At 39.2% G+C, this 15,700-nt stretch overlaps 1 protein-coding gene across 2 annotated transcripts in view; it reads left to right on the plus strand.

Annotated features, from left to right (window-relative positions):
• DNAJC5B (DnaJ heat shock protein family (Hsp40) member C5 beta) overlaps nucleotides 1-15,700 on the plus strand; it is an 82,616-nt gene that overhangs the window by 35,511 nt on the left and 31,405 nt on the right. The gene's annotated exons all lie outside the window — the stretch shown is intronic.

Below are 15,700 nucleotides of genomic sequence, written 5' to 3' on the forward strand. Positions count from 1 at the left end.
TGTCTTTTTTTTGGTCTTGTCCCAATTTTATTTATTTTTATACAATTTTTAAAGGTTACTTTCCATGTACAGTTACTACAAAATACTGGCTCTCTTCCCTGTGTTGTACAGTATGCCCTTGAGCCTGTCTTACACCCAGTAGTTTGTCCCTCCCCTGCCACTGGTAACCACTAGTTTGCTCTCTATACCTGTGAGTCTGCTTCTTTTACGTTACATTCACTAGTTTGTTGTATTTTTTCATTAAAATTTTTTTCCAACCTCTTGCATTGCATATTTTAGGAAAATATAATTTTTCTCTCTTTTTTAATTTTTATACAATTTTTAAAGGTTAATTTCCATTTACAGTTATTACTAAATATTGGCTGCATTCCCCTTGTTGTACAATACGTCCTTGAGCCTATCTTACCCCCAGTAGTTTGTCCCTCCCCTGCCACTGGTAACCACTAGTTTGCTCTCTATACCTGTGAGTCTGCTTCTTTTACGTTACATTCACTAGTTTGTTGTATTTTTTCATTAAAATTTTTTTCCAACCTCTTGCATTTCATATTTTAGGAAAATATAATTTTTCTCTCTTTTTTAATTTTTATACAATTTTTAAAGGTTAATTTCCATTTACAGTTATTACTAAATATTGGCTGCATTCCCCTTGTTGTACAATACGTCCTTGAGCCTATCTTACACCCAGTAGTTTGTACCTCCCACTCCCCCATCCCTACATTGGGCGCATGTATGTGTTCAAATTAGGAGTTTTGCATTTTCGGATATATACCCAGGAGTGGAACTGCTGGATCATATGGTAGTTCTATTTTTAGTTTTTTGAGAAACCTCCACACTGTTTTCCATAGTGGCTGCACCAATTTACATTCCCACCAACTAACTAGCTTTCTTTTTAACAAGATCCTATCATGAAAATATTTTGGTGCTGTTTAATATTGTGATTTTTAATGCCTGCAGCCTATGGCTATTCTGTAACTTAATTACTTTATGAGCTACTTTTTAACACGTAAATTCTTTTAATTTTCACTATACTTAATATCCTTGTACATAAATGATGATGCATATTTCCAATTACTTCCTAACTTATTGAGGAATAAAGCTGTGCCTTTAGAAGAAAAATGAATCAAACCACAAATGAAAGTTTCAGATTTTAATCAGTTACTTCTTGATTTGGCCTTGAATTTGGTTTTTAAACTTATTTTTGTTTGTTTTTTGTTGTATGGAAGTTTAATATTTTTAGGTAGGCAAATTTGTTAGTCATTTCCTTTATGGCTTTTGTTTTACCTGTTGTGGTTAGAAAGCCTCTCCCAACTATAATATTATAAAAATATTAACCATTATCTTCTTCTAGTACATTTATGATTTTGCTTTTATATTAAATCTTTGATCCATTTGGAGTTTATTTTGACATGAGGAATGAAGGTAGGATTCCAGATTAATTTTTTTCCCAAATCACTAGCCCACCAAAATTTATTGAATTCTCCATTTTCATCTACTGATGGACAATTCTTTGGCTTTGAATTGGAACCTTCACCATGTGGTAAACCATGGGACCTGAAATGTCTTCAAGAAGCATGTGCTGAAGAATAAATGACAGTGGGGAAAATTTCCATTTGAATCCAAATAGTTCTGTGAAAATGGTAGATTTTGATCAAAGTCAATATCAATCTTCTAGTTTATATTTCACTTAAGGTGCTGGAGAAGAAAAAGTCTTTGCTGTTTCGTTGTGCCCTAGAGCTACCCAGGAGCGTGGCTGGGAGCTGTTCAGCCCCCTGTGGGTAGATGTCCTTGGTGAAGGGTCACTAAACTTGACCTTTAAGGCTTTGGGCTGAGACGCTGTGCTGGGGTGGGACTGGGAATCAAAGTATATGCACTGTAGGCATAATACCCTACACAAAGACGACCCCAAAATGAGAAGAAAAGTGATGTCTAACTATAAGTTCTAAAGCCCGCTTTACTTTACAAATGTGACTCTTCATTGCCTTTATTTATTTTGTAAGCTAAAATTTCAAGTCATATCCTAATTAAGACGCTAATTATGCTGAGTAGTTTGCAAGTTTAATAATTACAACCTAAAGTCTTTTCATGTAATCAGTGTCTTCCTATTAATTTTGTTTTAATGTCATACAAATATTATTTTTTCAGCTGATTAGGGTACTAGTATGCTGCCCAAGGCATCTACTTCTAACTAAATGACACATTTGTATTCTGCAAGTTATTCAAAATGTATGAGCAGGCTGAAAATCCACTGAGAATATTATTCTTATATTCAGGGATCTGGATCAAAGCAGTGACAATATAGTGAAATCAAAAGTCAGTGAAGTTTAATAAAATTACCAACTGTTGAATCCATACGGTGCTTGACCTCTGTTGTAACCCTTGGTTGTGCTCTTGAAAACAAGGCTGAGCTAGAAGACCTCTTTTTTTAAATATTTTATTTTATTTTTGAATAGATAATATATTCACCTGATTAAAATGAGAACACATAAACAGGTATACAAAAAAATTCTCCCTCCTACCTCATATCCCCCAGGTTCCCTCCCCAGGGAAAGAAATTCCTGTGTACCCTTCTAGAGAGATCTTATGCTATATAAACATATAAAGAGACCTTCTGGTCTAGGCAAGATGGTACAGGCTTGTCTCTCACAGATTCTCCCTGCTAATAAGCATGACGAAAACCCTTGGAAATAACACAAGAGACAAAAAAAGAGAACCTTCAAAAGGTAGATGGAAGAAGAAGAGATGAATTGGTTAGGGATCACAGGACCAAAGGAGCAACACAGTGACAAGGCATCTTACAACTCCACACCCAAGAAAAGGTAATCCAGGCCTGGCCTTTCCCAACACTCGCTCTAGCAATGGAAGGCAGCCAGGTAGTCCTATTCTTCCTCTAAATTGAACTGAAGTCCTGTCAACAACTCTAGGTAATCCCAGCAGAAACAGCAAAGAGGACCAACTGAATGTCCGCCTAACAAGAGCCAGCCAGAGGACTTTCCCACCAGCCTGAGACTCCCCTCTCCCACCCAGAGATCCCACTTTACAGGGGAAATTAACAAGGGGGATTCTGCCACAACAAACACTCAGCCCAGGAAATGTTTTTGTCCCTGCAGCCTGGAGATTCCCTTCCGCCACCTAAAGGCACCAGACATCCAGCCTGGGAAGGCTCCTTTCACTTCCTCAACTAGTACCAACAAGCACCAGTAGCGGCCCCAGAGGCAGGAGACAAACCAAGCAGACCAAAATAGCACCATGGAGTTTCTGAAAACTAGATTGTCACTGGAACCACTGACCACAAAAGTAGGCTAGGACCTGCATGCTAAACCCAAGCAAACGGACTGTCTATTAAAAGGAAAAATTGAAATAGGACCCAGAGTCTCCTAACATAATAGCCAAAATGTCCACATCAAAATCACGCATTTTATACAAAGAACGAAGGAAATCCCAACTTGCATGAGAAGAGATTATCATCTGACTCCCACACAGAGATGAACCAGTTATTGGAATTATCTGAGTATTTTAAAGTAACCATCATAAAAAAGATTCAACAAGCAATTACAAATTCTCTTGAACCAAGTGAAAAAAATGGAAATTTCAGCAAAGAAATAGAAATTGTAAAGAAGAACCAAATGGAAATGAAAGAACTGAAAAATAAGAGAAATAATATAACTAACTGGATGAGCTCACTAGTAGAGTAGAGATGACAGAGGAAAGAGTCAGTGTCCAGTGTCCTCCTCAGGACAGAGCAATACAACGTATGCAATCTGAACAACAAGAGAACATAAACTGAAAACAGTCACAGGAAACTGCGAGGCCATAACGAAAGATCTAACGCTTACAGCATTCGTGTCCTAGAAGGGGAGAAGAAAGAGAATGAGACTGAAGAGTGTTCAAAGAAATAACCACCGAAAATTCTCCCAATTTGGCAAAACATGTAAACCTACAAATCAAGAAGCTGAGTGAGGGCTTCCCTGGTGATGCAGTGGTTAAGAATCCACTTGCCAATGCAGGGGACATGGGTTTGAGCACCGGTTCAGGAAGATCCCACATGCTGCGGAGCAACAAAGCCCGTGCGCCACAACTACTGAGCCTGCACTCTGGAGCCCACGAGCCACAACTACTGAATCCCGCATGCCTAGAGCCCGTGCTCCACAACAAGAGAAGCCATCACAATGAGAAGCCCGTTCACCGCAACAAAGAGTAGCTCCCACTCGTTGCAACTAGAGAAAGCCTGCGTGCAGCAACGAAGACCCAACACAGCCAAAAATTAATAAATTAATAAATTAATTTTTTAAAAAGCCGAGTGAATCTCAAATAGTATAAATCTAAACAAGTCCATACTAAGACACATCATAATTAAACCTCTGAAAACTAAAGACAAAGAAAATAAAAGCAGACGGAGAAACAAGACAATGCTTATATGGGGACAGTAATTCAAATGACAGCAGATTTCTCATCTGAAATAATAATGGCCAGAAAGAAGTGATACAACATTTTTCAAGTGCTAAAAGAACTGTGAATTCTATATCTGGTGAAACTATACTTCAGGAATTATGGGGAAAGAAAGATATTCTCAGATTAAGGAAAACAAAGAATTAATCACTAGCAGAGCTACTCAAAGAATAGCTAAAAGATGTTCTTCAAAAAAAAGAAAATGATGAAGAAAGCAATTGTGGATCATCAGAAAGGAAGAAAGAACAATGAAGAACACAGAAATATGGGTAAATACAATTGACTATCCTTCTCCTCATGAGTTTTCTAAATAATATATGATGACTGGTATAAAAATTATAATATCATCTGATACTCAAGACAATGATGTTTAAAAGTGGAGAGAATAATGGGACCTAAATGGGAGTGAGCTTTCTGTACTTGACTCAAATTGGTCAAACACTGTTATCTGTAGACTGTGATAACCACTAAAAAGAATACACAAAGTAATACACTGCAAAAAACTAGAAGTAAATCAAGATGGAATCCTTGAAAATGCTCAAATAACCCCCAGGAAGACAAGAAAAGGGAAATGGAGAAATGAGAAACACAGGAAACAAGCAGAAAACAAATAAATGACAGACTTAAGCCCTAACATATTATTATATTAAATGTAAATGGTCTAAGTATGAGTTATATTTTTCCTTTCTTGTTATACAAATGGTGGTGTACTATCACTCCTACGTTGTGAGTTGCATTCTTCTCTTAATATATCTTGGAGATCATTCTAGGAAATGATCAGTTCATTAAAAGTTTCCATTTTTTCACATTGCTGTATAGCTTTCCATGGCAGAGCCATCTCATGATTTAATCATTTCTCTATTGATAGATAGTTAGGTTGTTTTCCATCAAGGCTTCCTTTTTAAACCAACTTAGAGCTTCTCCGAGAGGCAAACAGAAAGTTTCCCATGGTCCCAGAAAGGTAGCTAGAGGTGGGAAGAGGGGAACTATCTTGGTGTTCCTGTCCACTTTCCAGTTTTGCTATGTACCAATTCTAAATTCATGAGCAAGTATCTAGTGGGCCCAGCTGGGTCAGATGCTCGCCCGCGTCTACCTGGCTCTAACTAGAGATCTGAAATCGCAAATCCCCACTACCACTCAGCAAGGACTGTAGGATCCAACCCTATGGGAGGGAAAAGTGGCTATGTTCTCTAAGAGGGGTACAGAGTTGGGAAGGAAATTGTCAATATCTCTAGTCCTTTATTTTTTAAGAGAAAATACCATAAACAGCCTCACAGACCTATCTCAGTGCCTTCCTATGTCTATTTATAAACCCTTATCACAGAACCTTTCTGTCAATAAACCATCGTGTCTTCCTATATCATTGTTTTTCCTACATTACAAGTACAACCACACTTCATTAGTCAGCTGATAAATTGGAGTCCCCAGCTATTTCAAAGGACAGCAGGGAGGACGACTGCAGGAAGGTTTCTACTGTGTCAATTCATAATGTACTGAAGCACTTGCCTCACTGAGATTTTGTAAAGAGAAAGGAGATCACTTTTTCAAAGCTCTTGGGGCCCTTTGTGGAAAATCGCAGTGAAAATACCAGGTACTGTTATGAATGGACAGATACTCTCATCCTTAAAAGTCTAAAATTATCCTGCCATTTGGTGCTACTGTTTAAAAACCATTTATCTAGCATAAAGCGAGTTTTTCCTCCATGTCAAAAGTGCCATAGCACAGAATGAGACTCGTGGTATGAGTCTTAGCCAGGGCCTTCATTATGGAATAAATCTGCCTCTCATATTACAGAGCATAATAATTCCAGGGAGTTTGAAGTGTAAGCCTTATTTAATTCAATTCTCTCATAGCTGGGTCATGTCGCTTAATCCTACCAATGTTTCTTCACAAGATGAACAAATATTTTTCCCCTATTCTTGCCTAAGAGTCTTTACTCCCCCTTTTCATGCTGTCTGAAGGAGACTCACTTGAGTTAAGCTTTTAAAGTTCAGATACACCTGGAATGGCTAAGAGGTTACCCATCTTTCACATATTTGCTGTAGCTTTAAACAGGCAAGCTTTCCCCTCTCACCTAATTAAAGCAGTCTCTCTGAGCCAACAGAAATTTTGAGTTAGGAAGCTGGCAGAGGAGGAGAGGAAGACAGAAATACTAGTGAACGGTGGGACAACTGGGGACATGGTAGGTTGCTGAAATAAGACCCTCAAAGATTATTTTCTACATAGCCCCCAATACCAGTCTTTGGCCCCTTTCAAGTGACTCAAGAGCTTAGGTTCCCTGTAAAGTCTCCACCACCCAAGTCCTTCTAGGAGGCTCCCCTGGGAGAGTCTCCCAGGACCCAGGAATCAGTTCATTCCCATGTAGCAGGATTGCTCCACCAAACCAAGTTTCCACCCTGTTGATGATATCTGCTTTGCCATTCACTCAGTGAGCATGTCCACGGCCACTGCTAGGTACAACTTGGGGCATGCTAGGCTCTGCTGCTGCAGGTCCCTGGTTCTCAGCTGGGTACAGCTGCTCTGCTGCTGTTCTGTGCCACTCTCCCAGGCCTGGCAGGCATAGCAGGTGCTCCTTGCTAACTCCTCAGTGCTCAAGTCTTCTGACTATTCCTCCAGGCCAAGAAGCTGCCTCTGCTATTTCTCTTGAGGCTCAAAGGAGTCATAAATGCCTGCTGGGCTGTGCCCTTGGGAGGTGGGGGGATGGATGTCGGGAATGGCTCCCTCGTTTTTGTGATACTCTCTTACAGCCCCCAGTGAATGTCAAAGGTTGGTAGAAAAGCTTCCAGATTTTCTCGCAGATCTCTTTTTCTATAGGACCCAGATACGTGCTCAAGGGTGAGTCAGAGAGTAGCAGTAATGATGCTATACCTAGAATCTCCACCCCCTCTGACAGATAAACATTTGTTCCCTTGATAAAGGGTCACGTTTATCATGTCTGGCTCTTTCTTCCCTAAGACAGCATCCTTTCCCAGAACACTCTGCATTTCCCAGCCCACCCCCAGAGAGGCTTCTGTCAGGCTGCCCTACCAGTTTGTCAGACTCACCCAACTGTGACTGCTCCAGCAGGGTATATGGCTTAGACTCCTTCTGGAAGGCTCTCTAGCCCTGGGGGATTTCTGGGAGGCTGCCATCACCATGCTCTCAAGCATGCCCTGATTTGTTCAAACTCCTGGCCGTGCAGGGCAGGCTGTGACGGCTACAAGATGCATCCCTACCATAGCCCTACAACAAGGCTACCTGACTACGTTCTCCTTAAAAACCCGAATTACGTAAATGCAGTTTGTCATTAATCTGTGCTCAGCAAGCACTTTAGGTGTGTGATTAGAGCCTTCTTTTCTTGATATTGACTGTCACATAAAAATCCTTCACTCCAAAATCAGTAGATTGTTGGTCTATGCCTCATACTGCTATCTAATTATTGCAGAAGCCAGGAAGGCTGGTCAGATCACTTAGCAACCACTGGTATGTTTAGAGTCTCCTACAATCGTAATGGCTTTATAGCAGCAACTCTTGTTTATTACCCAACAGATATTTATTGAGCACCTACTATATGTTGGGCAGGGTTTTAGGCACTGAGAAAATAGCAGTGAACAAAACAGACAAAATCCCAGCACTCCTGTAGCCTATATTCTAGGCTGCGGAAATGAGGGAGGCTTAATAATAAACAGAGAAGTAAAACATACAGTATACCAGATGCTGGTAAATGATGTGGAGAAAAGCAAAGCAGTGCTAGGAATGGTGCTGGACGTTACATATTCTCTTTGAGGTGTTCCACACAGATTTTAACACTAAAATCCCTTTACTGCAGTGAACTCTAAGTATATAGTAACAGTCAAGAGTGCAGGATATGGAGTCAGAAAGACCTGGATTCAAACCCCTTCTCTTAGCCTCATTTTTCTCACAGTAAAATGCAGATAATGGTACTGACCTCAGACAGTTGCTGAGGATTAAATGAGATGATACATGTGAAGTGTTTAGCCAAGGTCTGGCACATGGGTACTGGCTGCCACAAAGGATACATAAGGAGTGAGAAATACAACCTTAAAGAATGGTATTCTTCAAACCCGGTTGGGGCATGGGTGCAAAGAGACTCTCTAAGGAATGTCTGTGTGTGTGCGCATGTATGTGAGAGGGCGTGTCCGTGTGTATATGTGTGTGTAAGAGAGTGTGTGTATGTTTGTGTGTAAGAGAGTGTGTGTATGGGGGGTATTTAGATTCTGTGACATTTAAATTCCACTGAACACGTTTAAAAGAGTGTAACAACTTATATTTTAACATGTCAATGTTTGTAATATGCTGACAATTGCACCCTTTGCATCTATTCATTTTTTTTTTGCTGCTCCCCGCAGCATGCAGGAACTTAGTTCCCCAACCAGGGATCGAACGAACCCATGCCCCCTGCAGTGGAAGTGAAAAGTCCTAACCAGTGGGCTGCCAGGGAATTCCCACATCTATTCACTTTTATCAAAAAACTTTTAGATACCAAGTTAAGATTGTGGAAGGAACAATTTCTCAAAATTGTTTTCAGGAGCATATAAGCAGAAAGTTAGAATCTAATTGAGAGAGAGAGAGAGAGAAGGGGAGGGAAGGAGAGAGGCAAGAGAGAAGAGAACAAAAAAAGAAGAAACCCAAACATCATACCCAAAGTGATTACAAGGAACCAAGGAAACACTGAGGTGGGTTTGAGGAGAGGGGCGTGTTGGGACCTTCCTGGAAGCTCTCTACACGCTCCATGGCCCACTGTGCTGTCCCATCAGAGCATGAAATCCTCATAGGTTGTAATTCCCTCTTTCTTGCCTTTCCCACTCCATCAACTCCTTGAGGGCAGGCAGTATGCTTTGTCTTCCATTGCACTTCCAGTCCTAGCACCAAGCCAATATTTACCAAATGCAAGAATGAACTGGTCAGCAAATAGATTTTTGCCTGTGGGTTTTCTCCTTGATTATATTCTCAGCTTCTTTAGGACCATTTCTCAAATATTTGGTCACCTAGCTGAAGAGAGAGTCATATACTGACCCAGTACATAGAGAGGAGCAGATCAGCAAGGAAAGACCATAGTTTCAGTAGGGACACAGTACATTTTACATGGCTGTGGAGCCTTCAGATGAGAAGTAGTTAGGGGATAAGGAAGGGAAAACTGTAGGAAATAGAGCCGGTTATGCGATTTAGAGAATCTAACTCTTGAGTATTCAAAATCTCATATGCAACCTAAATGATAGTTTTTATTTACACTGATGTGTCCATTTTTGAAGTTAGATAAAAACAAATTTAAGATGGCTGAAAGGAAGGCTGACTGGTTCCCCTGGTGTATGTGGTACAGGAGCCTAACATAACACTGGCCAGCTGGATGAGAAATCAGATACAGATCGAGCTCTTCCTTAGGTCCTCAGAGAACCACAAAATCAAAGTGAACTGCTCTGTATGTTAGCACCTGGGTCTCTGCGCCCATGGATGAGCTTAATTTCTCCTTGTTGACAAGGTACCAAATATCTTGGTTCACAGGGTAGCAGGGACTCAACTGATTTTTCTACTTCATTCAGTTTCACATGGAACTTTCTGGAAATTATCTTCCACCTCTGAAGAGGTGAGTTGCCTCAGAGTAGACCAAAGTGTGGCAATGCTGTTTTCACAAGGAGCAGGAAAGAGTGTCATTTCCATAGTGATCTGTGGCAACCCCAATCTGTGGTGCTTTTACCCATCTTTATTAGCAATTACAGGTCATAACAGAGGCTGCTTATGAATAAAGTTTAAATGTCAGGGGAATGCATAGCTAATAAGAATTGTAAATATTTACAAGGCAAAGTGATGATTCAAGCTCACAAAATAAATTGAAATTAATCTCTATCAAGCACTAATTTGTTTCCTGAGTTCTAAAACCTTCCACTAAAAAGAAGAGTATATGAGGCTATGTCAGTGTTATCTTCCAGGTCAGTGCATAACCTCCCGTCTCCTATGGCAAAGCTTCCACTTGATTCTCTTAGTTCTTCATGCAGCTTCTCCTTCAGTTATTCCTGGGCACTGGAATCACTAGGATCAATGACTTTTTTTTTTCCACTCGCTCATTTACTCAATACCTATTTACTACTAGATACCTATTATCAATACATTATACTATGAAAGATGAATATACATATCTATCTATATATCTACGTCTATCTATACCCATCTGTAACCACAAACTTTGTACTATTTAAAGAGCTTACCTTATAAAAAGTTAGATTTAGTAAGGTTTAAAAGATTCATACTAGAAGAAGACAAGCAAAACAAGGGAAATTGTAGTGAGGGGAATAGATTAACTTGAGCATAGAATTCATATTAATCATTTAAATGAAGGTGAATGCTTCCTGCCATTATTCATTCCTATCCCAGGCATTATGCTAGGTTCTGGGGATACAATTCTAAGCAAACCATTGTCACTGATCTCATGTAACTTGAGGTCCAACGGAGGAGACAAAAAACAATCAAATGATGAAAAAAATGAGTGTATAATTACTGATGCGATAAAGTGTTCTGAAGGAAAAAAGATGGCTTCATGAGAGTATATAACAAAGCTGATCCGGACTAGGGATTAGAGAAGTCTTCCCCAAGAAAGTTAATGCAGTCTTAATTTTAGGACAATTTATACCAATTTATATAGTACAAATTATACCAATCAAAGAAAAGCCAGAAGGACAATCACAAGAGCCACAATGAGTCATTAATAACAAGAATAATAAAAATAACCGGCATATATGGAATGCTTACTATGTGCCAGGCACTATGCTCAGTGATTTATATTCATTATTCAATTCAATTCTCACATCTCTGTATTGTAGATACTATTATTATCTTCATTTTACACTCGAGAAAACTGAGGCTTAGGAAGGTAGAATAAGTAGCTGTCCGAAGTCACCCAGCAGTAAGTAGTGGAGTTAATACCAGCATTTGGGTTGCCTTACTCCAGAGCCTACCACTCTTAACCATTACATCTCTGGTTTTAGAATAGCTACCATGAATCCAAAGGATATAAAGGCCTGAATCTGAGTGACAGGCCACACTGAAGGATGGAGCAAAGATCAGGGTCTGAGAAGGAAGGTTGGGGATGAAATTTAGGGTTCTTAGGCCCAGGTTGAGATTTAAAGACAGCAGTAGTGAGAGGAATCCAGAATTAGCACAGAGCTGTAAGTTCCAGACAGTGTGGGGAAGTGGGTCCACTGTCGGCACACCCAGGAGATGACTGCACATCCCAGCTAATGTGATGTTTACTCTTATACTGGATAGGAGTAGCTTTTGGTATTTACTAGCAAAGTTCTAGATGGTTAAATGAGTCAGAGTTGCAAGGGAGTCCATATAGGTCCTAAGGTAATGTAAGGCACCTCTCTCTGGCAATACTGTTAAGCCCAACTGCTTCTTAAGTCATCTATTGATAAAATCATGGCATCATTTGGCGCATTTTATGTGCCAGATACCCTGAACCTATAGCTATACCTGATGGACTAGGTACTTAATAAATAACTGGTAAATAAATGCATGCATGAAAATTATAAATGAATAAATCAGTAAGAAAAAGCAATCTTTTTTTTTTCTGGGTGCTTTAGCAATGGCCATCAAGCCAAATAACCTAATACAGTGGTTGAAAGAAATTATGTGGACATAAATTTAAACAACACTAACACTGTTTATCTCATTGAATATTGTTACATCTATTAGGTATCAAAACATTCCTTAAATCTGCTTTATGTCCATCAGTATTCTTCAAAGAAAAGCATAAATAATAAAAGAATACTTTCAAAGAAATGTTTTCTATAAACTTTATACATTTTACTGGAATTGATATAGATATTAAACTATTGATAGGTGATGATATCAATGAAAATGGTAGGATAAGGAACTCTAAAAGTCTCCTCCACTATAAAAGCAACTAAAAATCTAAAAGATTTTTAGAACTATCAGAACCATCAGAATCAACCTTTTCAGAACCTGGAAAACTATACAGAAGCTTGTGGCTACTGGGTGCACTTTTTTTTAAAGTTGAATCATGGTAAGAACATCGAACTTCATGGCATTTTAAACTGTCCTAGTCCCATACCCTGCTCCTTAGCTCAGTTGTAACCTTGAAAATAGCTGTCTGCATTCCTGGTACCAGTGGTACCAGAAGAAGCAGAAAAGACTTTATTTGCAAATAATTGTCATCAGATGATCTGTCCGGTAGCTCCCTGGAAGACCTGCTTAAAAGGCTTGTTTTATCCCACCTACATCAAAAGTTATCCAGTACTATAAAGTTGCTATGAAAGGAGGGGGGGCATGTGTTTAAAACATTTATAGGCAAATTTTTAGTCATTGCTGCCTGAGGTAACAAATAACAGTTGGGGCAACGGTAGACTCACTAAAGAAACTTGGAAGAAAAGGCTGGGGAATGAGATACTTTGGGGAAGAAGGGCTTTGAAAAGCTCTGACCTATTCCTGGGAATCTAGAAGCTACTACCATGCCCAGGGGTCTGCACACGCTCAGGAAAGACCTGAGAAAGCCCTAAGCTCTCACTTCTGGCTGACCTTGAAGAGCTGTGCAGGCAGGAAGTAAAGGCTAAGGCAGAGTTGTAAACTGCCTAGCTGAGTGCTGAAGGTGTGCCCTACCATACACACAGAGCCCATCTGCAAAGACTGGGTGATTTTGGGCTCCAAATGTGAGAAAATCTGTCTAATCTTTAGCTAGCCATTAAGCTAATGGAACAGAGACTTCAGTGGCCACACATGACTAAGAATACAGACTTTAACTGCGGCATGCAGGCTCTTAGCACACAGCAATGATGATCCCATGTACCGCAACTAAGACCTGGTGCAGACAAATAAATAAATATTAAAAAAAAAAAGAATATAGACTTTATAAAATTAGGTCAGAAAAGTCACTAAACAAACAACTACAACAAGCAACAGCTGAAAACCACAGGGAAAGAGGAGATTCTGAAATGTAGAGTTGCCAGATTATACTATTCAAATGTCCAGTTTTCAAAAAAAATATTACGAGCCATGCAAAGAAACAAGAAAGGCCCACATGCAGGGAGAAAAAAAAATCAACAGAAACTGTCCCCGAGAAAGCTCCAAATATGGACATACTAGACAAAGACTTTAAATAAGCTAAATATGTCAAAGGCTAAAGAAAATCATGCCTGAAGAACTAAAGGATAAAAATGATATCTCATCACATACAGAATATTAACAAAATAATAAAAATTATATAAAGGAAACAAAATAGAAATTCTGGAGTTGAAAAGTACAATAACTAAAATGAAAATTTCATTAGAGGGCTCAATAGTAGATTTGAGTGGGCAGAAGAAAGAAACCGTGAAATTGAAAATAGGTCAATTTCATTGCCTACACCATCATGCATACCAACACATACATAATAAGAGTCCCAGAGGAGAGGAGAAAGAGAGAGAAAGGGGAGAAAAGAATATTTGAAGAAATAATGGCTGAAAACTTTCCAAGTTTGATGAAAAATATTAATCTACACATCCAAGAAGCTCCATGATCTCTAAGTAAGATAAACTCAAGAAAATCTTCACTGAGACACATCATAAACAACTGTTCAAAGCCAAAAAGTATGTTGAAAGCAGCAAGGGAAAAGTGACTCATCATGTATAAAGGGTCCTCAGTAAGATCAACAACTGATTTCTCATTAGAAACTATGAGGCCCGAAGGCAGGCAGCAGGATGATATATTCAAAGTGTGAAAGAAAATATATGTCAACCAATAATTTCATATTTACCAAAATTATCCCTCAAAAATGAAAGAGAAATCAACACATTTCTAGAGAAATAAATAAATGAGTCATTAGTAAACTTTCCCTATAAGAAATTCTAAAAGGAGTCCTCAGGCTGAAATGCAAATACATTAGGCACTAACTTGAACCCACATGAAGAATTAGTGGACACCAGTAAAAGTAACTTCATAGGTAAATATAAAAGACAGAATTAATCTGTTTGTTTGTAATTCCTCTTTTTTCCTATCTTATTTAAAAAACAACTGCATACATATACAACTCAACATCAAAAAAACAAACAACCCGACTGAAAAATGGGTGGAAGAACTGAATAGACATTTTTCCAAAGAGGAAATGCAGATGGCCAACAGGCACATGAAAAGATGCTCAGCATCATTAATAATCAGGGAAATGCAAATCAAAACCACCATGAGATACCACCTCACACCTGTTAGAAGGACTATTATCAAAAAGACAAGAAAGGGCTTCCCTGGTGGCGCAGTGGTTGAGAGTCCGCCTGCCGACGCAGGGGACACAGGTTCGTGCCCAGGTCCGGGAGGATCCCACATGCTGCGGAGTGGCTGGGCCCGTGAGGCACGGCCGCTGAGCCTGCGCGTCCAGAGCCTGTGCTCCGCAACGGGAGAGGCCACAGCAGTGAGAGGCCCGCCTACAGCACACACACAAAAAAAGACAAGGAATAACAACTGTTGGTGAGGATGTGGAGAAAAGGGAACCTGTGCGCACTGCTGGTAGGAATATAAGTTGGTGCACCACTATGGAAAACAGTATGGAAATTCTTAAAATTAAAAATAGAACTACCATGCAATTCCACTCCTTGGTATTTATCTAAAGAAAACAAAAACACTAACTTGAAAAGATATCTGTACCCATGTTAACTGCAGCGCTATTTATAATGGTCAAGACATGGAAACAACCTAAGTGTCCATCAATGGATAAATGGATAAAGAAAATGTGATATGTATTCAATGGAATACTATTCAGCCATAAAAAGAAGGAAATCCTGCCATTTTTGACAACATGAATAGACCTTGAGGGCATTATGCTAAGTGAAAAACTCAGAAAAAGACAAATAATGTGTAATCTCACTCGTACGTAGAATCTAAAAAAACCCCAAACTCATAGATACAGAGAACAGACTGGTGGTTGCCAGAGGTGGAGGCTGGGGCTGAGTGAAATGGGTGAAGCTGGTCAAACTTCCAGTTATAAAATAAATAAGTCCTGGAGGAAAATACAAAATAAAAAAAGCAAAAAGAATAGGCTATAAATGTTTTTAATAGAGATCAAATTGTCATAACTTGATGTTGTATGTGCATAATGCTTTGCCATTAATATTGTACAGTGTGCTTAACTATTTACCATAGGAAAAAAAGCATCAAATAATTAATAGTATAATAGCATTCCAACAAAGCTGTTAATAAAGTGTTAAACAGCTTTGAAGCTAGCAATTCACGTACACATTAAACAAAACAACAAATTTCTATCTAAAGTAGTCAC

Source organism: Neophocaena asiaeorientalis, unplaced genomic scaffold, assembly GCF_003031525.2.
Source record: "Neophocaena asiaeorientalis asiaeorientalis breed wild unplaced genomic scaffold, Neophocaena_asiaeorientalis_V1.1 scaffold226, whole genome shotgun sequence".
Taxonomy (NCBI): domain Eukaryota; kingdom Metazoa; phylum Chordata; class Mammalia; order Artiodactyla; family Phocoenidae; genus Neophocaena; species Neophocaena asiaeorientalis.